The 6,000-nt window shown below is 46.5% G+C and overlaps 1 protein-coding gene across 1 annotated transcript in view; it reads left to right on the forward strand.

Moving 5' to 3' along the window:
* Positions 1–4,709, forward strand: part of PSMD11 (proteasome 26S subunit, non-ATPase 11) — a 64,095-nt gene extending 59,386 nt beyond the window's left edge. The window contains exon 14 of the mRNA XM_068264562.1: positions 4,006–4,709. The gene's annotated coding sequence lies outside the window, so the exon portion shown is untranslated. The remainder of the gene's footprint in view (positions 1–4,005) is intronic.
* Positions 4,710–6,000: the final 1,291 nt, after the last annotated feature.

Here is a 6,000-nt window from a genome sequence, read left to right on the forward strand (position 1 = left end):
TGGTAAGTTACAGGTACGCACACACATCCAACAAAGTGCACGACCGACACCACGACAAAATGTTTACACAAATTGCATTTTATGCGCACCGACTAACTGAACAACCAAATCATTTACGTAGTGCGTGTGCAAGCAAAACGATGGACTACACGATATCAACGCTTTCACTTACAAGTGTGTCGTTCAAACCACATTGTACACTTGTGGCCAGCTGCACGATATCATCCCAACAATTGTGTGAGTTGATCTGCGGGATGGATCGGGCAAACATCCTGTTATCAGTCACTCATCTAGTCCTGATTGTCGTCTAATGCTGGGGATACACGGTCCGTTTCTGTACCGTGTATCGACCAGCTGATCCGGCCAGCTGATAATATTCAGCTGGCTCGACCCGCGCACACTCGATTCCCGCCGGCGGACAATGGCAGGGAATCAAGCGGCTGATAAGGACCGCCGGCGGGGACGAGCGGGAATCTATCCTCGCGGACAAGCGGGGACGCGGCTGGAGTTGATCCGATCGACCCGTCTATGCCCAGCATAACAGACCAAACTCAGATGACAATCAGGCGGTTTGGTTGAGCCTTAAAGGGACACTTAAGTAAAAAAAAATTAAAAAAAGAGTTAATGAGTTTTACTCACCTGGGGCTTCCAATAGCCCCCTGCAGCTCTCCGGTGCCCTCGCCGTCTCCCTCCGATCCTCCTGGCCCCGCCGGCAGCATTTTCCTGTTTCGGTGACAGGAGCTGACAGGCTGGGGACACGAGTGATTCTTCGCATTCCTGGCCACAATAGCACCATCTATGCTGCTATAGCATATATCATATACCATATAGCAGCATATAGGGTGCTAATGTATCTGGGAACGCGAAGAATCACTCGCGTCCCCAGCCTGTCAGCTCCTGACACCGAAACAGGAAGTGGCTGCCGGCGGGGCCAGGAAGATCGGAGGGAGACGGCGAGGGCACCGGAGAGCTGCAGGGGGCTATTGGAAGCCCTAGGTGAGTAAAACTCATTTTTTTTTGTTTGACTTAAGTGTCCCTTTAAAGGGACACTTAAGTCAAACAAAAAAAATGAGTTTTACTCACCTAGGGCTTCCAATAGCCCCCTGCAGCTGTCCGGTGCCCCCGCCATCTCCCTCCGATCCTCCTGGCCCCGCCGACAGCCACTTCCTGTTTCGGTGACAGGAGCTGACAGGCTGGGGACGCGAGTGATTCTTCGCGTTCCCAGACACATAAGCACCCTCTATGCTGCTATATGGTATATGATATATGCTATAGCAGCATAGATGGCGCTATTGTGGCCAGGAACGCGAAGAATCACTCGCGTCCCCAGCCTGTCAGCTCCTGTCACCGAAACAGGAAGTGGCTGCTGGCGGGGCCAGGAGGATCGGAGGGAGATGGCGAGGACACCGGACAGCTGCAGCGGGCTATTGGAAGCCCCAGGTGAGTAAAACTCATTTTTTTTTTTTGACTTAAGTGGCCCTTTAAGGCCTCATTCATATAAGCAGCTGACGTTGCTGAATTCACTACCTGTCAGCTGCTGTTGTGCACCGGATGGTCACTTGTTAACCCCCGGTACCGGCGGTGGACAGGCACTCCCTCTCACTTAGTCACAACTGAATACGCCCACAGCCATGCTCAGATGCGACCTGTTGCTGTTCTCTGCCGCCGGGTAACATCACTGCGTGTTAAGTGCTGAAATGCGTGGTGTTATAACCGCTGTTATTTGGATGCATTTTAATTGCACCCTAATGGCGCTTGAGGGCAGCAAGCAGGAGGCTGAACTGCCTGACAAGTGTGCAGTTCAGTCTCCTGTTTGAAAGAGGCCTAAGCTTGGCTAAGACAACTGATAACAACCACTTCAACCGAAAAGCAGCATGTACAGCGGCCCCCAATCTCCCCCTCTGGCGTATTGGTGAGTGATCCGCTTGGGAATTGACCTGGCCTAGGGCATTGCTCTTCACACTCTCACCCGCTCTGTGACGTTCCTCGTCCGCCGCTTCACCATCCCTCACAATTTGCTACACATATTTAACAGCTGGCTATTCCATTGACTGACCGCAAATTATGGCACAATTTTCTGCCAGTTTCTGCTGAAATTAGTCATGTCATTTATTTGTATGCACATTAAAACAATCTGAGTTAATGTTTGCCATTAATCCTTGCAATATACAGAGCCAAACTGAAAGCATTGAGTTTTTCTCAACAAAAGTAGTATTCCCTTTTATAATCAGATTAGGGAGCCAGCTAGACAGATCAGGGCACCACACAACAGCTTTAACATGTAGGCATACTGTATACTGCAATCAAGTGGATGGATTCATCTCAGCACCATTTGGCAAAAAGTGAGATGTTTGGTTTCATTTTTACTCAGTTGAAAAGTTTTGAACATCAGTGATGGGAATGCATAGGACAGGAGGATGTTGTGTTTGGGCTTGTAGGAAGGAAATGTCACAACACTAATGCATGTTATATGTTGGTGAAAGCACTGATGACAATGACAGGACATCTGCCATGTCTTGTCTATGACTGGTGTCGCTGCTTCTGCTTTTCATGTAACACAGGATATGCTCTTGCAACACCAGTCTGTAATTATGTTTCTTGTGCAAGCAGGTGTGTGCAATGAGAGCAGCTATGAGCAAGCATTGGTCAATGAGAAAGTGGAGAATGCCTCAGCTTTTTCCCTGCAGAAGATTTAGTTTTGCTTTCTCATTAGCAGTACATTTTCTGCAGGTGATTGGATGTTTACAGTGAACCTATCTTTGCATTGCTGTTTTCAATATAATCAGCAAATCATGTATTTTACCGAATCAACCCCATTGGCTGATTAGCTTGTAATTAAATTGTATGTAGCTTGGAACTGGACCAATAAAAATAACTTCCTGTTAGACCACAATATGGGTGAAAGAGGCGCCCTGGTGTGTATAAAATTCTTTAAAAACGAAAAGAAAGGAAGGTAGCTTATCTCAAATAACAAAATCTTTGTAACAACAAAAGATTTTTATTATTAAGCACAGGCAACGCGTTTCATGGGTCTAAGCCCGCTTCCTCAGGCCAAACACAGGCAACGCGCTTCATGGGTCTAAGCCCGCTTCCTCAGGCCAAACACAGGCAACGCGCTTCATGGGTCTAAGCCCGCTTCCTCAGGCCAAACACAGGCAACGCGTTTCATGGGTCTAAGCCCGCTTCCTCAGGCCAAACACAGGCAACACGTTTCATGGGTCTAAGCCCACTTCCTCAGGCCAAACACAGGCAATGCGTTTCACGGGTCTAAACCCGCTTCCTCAGGCTAATAACCGTGCCAAATGGAAAAACCTCATTAGCATAGGGAGCCTCTTAGAGGCTGAGGTTTTTCCATTTGGCACAGTTATTGGCCTGAGGAAGTGGATTTAGATCCGTGAAACGCGTTGCCTGTGCTTAATAATAAAAATATTTCGTTGTTACAAAGATTTTGTTATTTGAGGTAAGCTACCTCCCTTTCTTTTCACTTTTAAAGAATTTTATACACACCAGGGCGCCTCTTTCACCCATATTGTGCTTATGTACCCCCCGACATATCCTGTTGGTGGGGTTCAGACAGACTGCATGTGGTTCACACCACAGGGGACAACTGTCAATTTTTCTAAGAGAGCAACCGCCACTAGGTCCAGCTGGACCACCCCGGGTGGGTGGAGTCGGGTTTATGGTCTCCACCTGCTTCTTGCGGTCGGTTGCCACTCTGTAACCCGCCTTTGTGAGTAGTTTTCATTATACCACTTATAGACCTTATACTAAAACGTATTACGCTATTGGGCTCCCGTCCTTTTTGTGTTTCCTGTATCTCAAGACACCCCTATCATACCACATATCCTGTTGGACCAGTTTCAAGTTGTACGCAAGACAGTTATTTGCACTTCATTGACCAACTCTACCAGTGTACTGCCACAAGAGAGCTTCCACAATGGGGCAAGTCACACAGTCTAAATAGCACAATTTCTCTATAACTGGTTTTCTTTTTCTTTCCAACAGGTCATCTCCTACCCATTGGCTCTTGAAGAACATGAGCAGCAGGAGCAGCAGACACCTCTCTTCCTCATGTGGGATGGTGGAAAATGGGCAGGGGCACTGAAGGGAATACTTTTTTAATCCCTCCTTATAACATCTTTGTTTTTGCGTATCAATTTTAAAGTTCCATTCATGGATGCCTGAAATGAGCACATGGAGCCCCTTCCAGGCTTTGGATTCAATGCAGCATGTTCTGAATGTTCTGTCTGTCTCCACTCTCTCAGCCATCCCATGTCCTGGGGGTGGGGTAGAGCATTTGCTTGTTTTATAGTTTTTTCTTTTTTTCAGTGTATTTATCAGGAGAGGGGATGCTGTGAGGGTGGGTGTGTTTGTGTTTAGCCTGGGACCTCAGGAGCAAGTATACTATGGCTCTATGTCCTGTATATAGCACACACACACTGACTGCCAGGAGCCTGGAAGGAGGCTTGTTGGCCTATAGCCACATCAGGAAGCCCTCCCTTCTGGTAAATAAAGGGGTTTGCCGTTTGCAGGGATTCAAACAAAAATCACTGCTGCTGCTCCTGTTACCACTACTATAAGACACGCCCCTGGCCCTAATCATGTCCTTCGGGTTTCAATGTCCCACAAGAGGTGCACAATTTCCACCCAGCTGACCAGAGTATATCTGATGTTCAGATGTGTTCCAATAAAGATCCTTTTTTTCTTTTTTCCTTCTCTTTCGTGTCTTTCAAAACATATCACGCACTTCTGAAAACTTGTCTGAAAAATGTTACTTCGGTACACTTCAAGAAATGTTTCCGTGCACACAGCAATGATTTGTTACGGTAGATTACAATAGGAGTAAACAACTAAATGCAAATAACGGAGTTGATGCAAGATTATGTACCATATTTTTTAGAATATAAGACCTGCTTTTTCTTCCCCAGAACTGTAGGAAAAAGAGGGTACATCTTATATTCCTAAGACACAGTAAATTGCTGTGTAGGAAAGGTCTTAACTGATCCTGCCACTACGCTCCTCTCCTCTTCGCTCCGGTCCCGCTGATAGACTGGCTTCTCTTCTCCTCCTGCAGCTGTGACATTGCTGTACACTGTGACTGACTGCCACTATTCAGCTCTTGGTCCTCCGTTCTGCACTGCCTCTGTATTGGTCCTGTACCGTAAGACCAACGGCGCACATGCATGCGGCTGCAGTATACAGTGATGTCACAGCTAAAGGAAGAGAAGAGCCTATCAGCAGGACTGGTGCAAAGGGCAAGAGGAGCGCGGGGGCAGGATCAGGCGAGATCATATTGTAGTGTAGTTGGTGGGGCAGAAGGGGGTAGTGCAGTGTAACTGGTGGTTGTGTAGATTGAGTAGCTTAGAGACAGCTTGGGGGAAACGGTCCATGAGACACCCCTGCACTGTAGAAGCACCAAGTTTAGTATTTGCTTTTCCCCTGATTTTGGCCTCTAAACCTAGGTGTATCTTATAGTCAGGCGTGAGTTATATATTCTGAAAACTACTGTAATTTTCTTTGCAAATATATGCATCTTAAAAATGGACTAATTGAATCGTGCCAAATTGCATACAGTTCCTTACAAAATTTGCATAGTCCTTCATCAGCTTGGATTGCTTGCCTCTCATTGACCATCCCTAGTTTACAACACAGCTATAGTGTGCAGCACTGGTAGTTACTGCCTGAGCTAATGTGCTGTAAATTCAGTACGATGAGCCCCACAAAACACAAAGAAAGGGGCCCCAAAAACGGCCTATGACTATGGTAGGAACTGGGGGACGGTCAATGATACAAATAATTATAAGTTGTAGGATTTTGCAAATCATCATGCAATCATATGCAGCCTGAAAATGAACTAATGGAAAGGCACCTTGGCTTCATTGAACTGGTCCATTTTCAAGCTGCATACATTTGCATAGAAAATTTGTATAACACATTCAAAAGATCAGTATCTGCAAAGGATCTGTTCCTGCCAAAGATCCGTTCCTGCAAAATGCATTC

Source organism: Hyperolius riggenbachi, chromosome 12, assembly GCF_040937935.1.
Source record: "Hyperolius riggenbachi isolate aHypRig1 chromosome 12, aHypRig1.pri, whole genome shotgun sequence".
Classification (NCBI taxonomy): Eukaryota; Metazoa; Chordata; class Amphibia; order Anura; family Hyperoliidae; genus Hyperolius; species Hyperolius riggenbachi.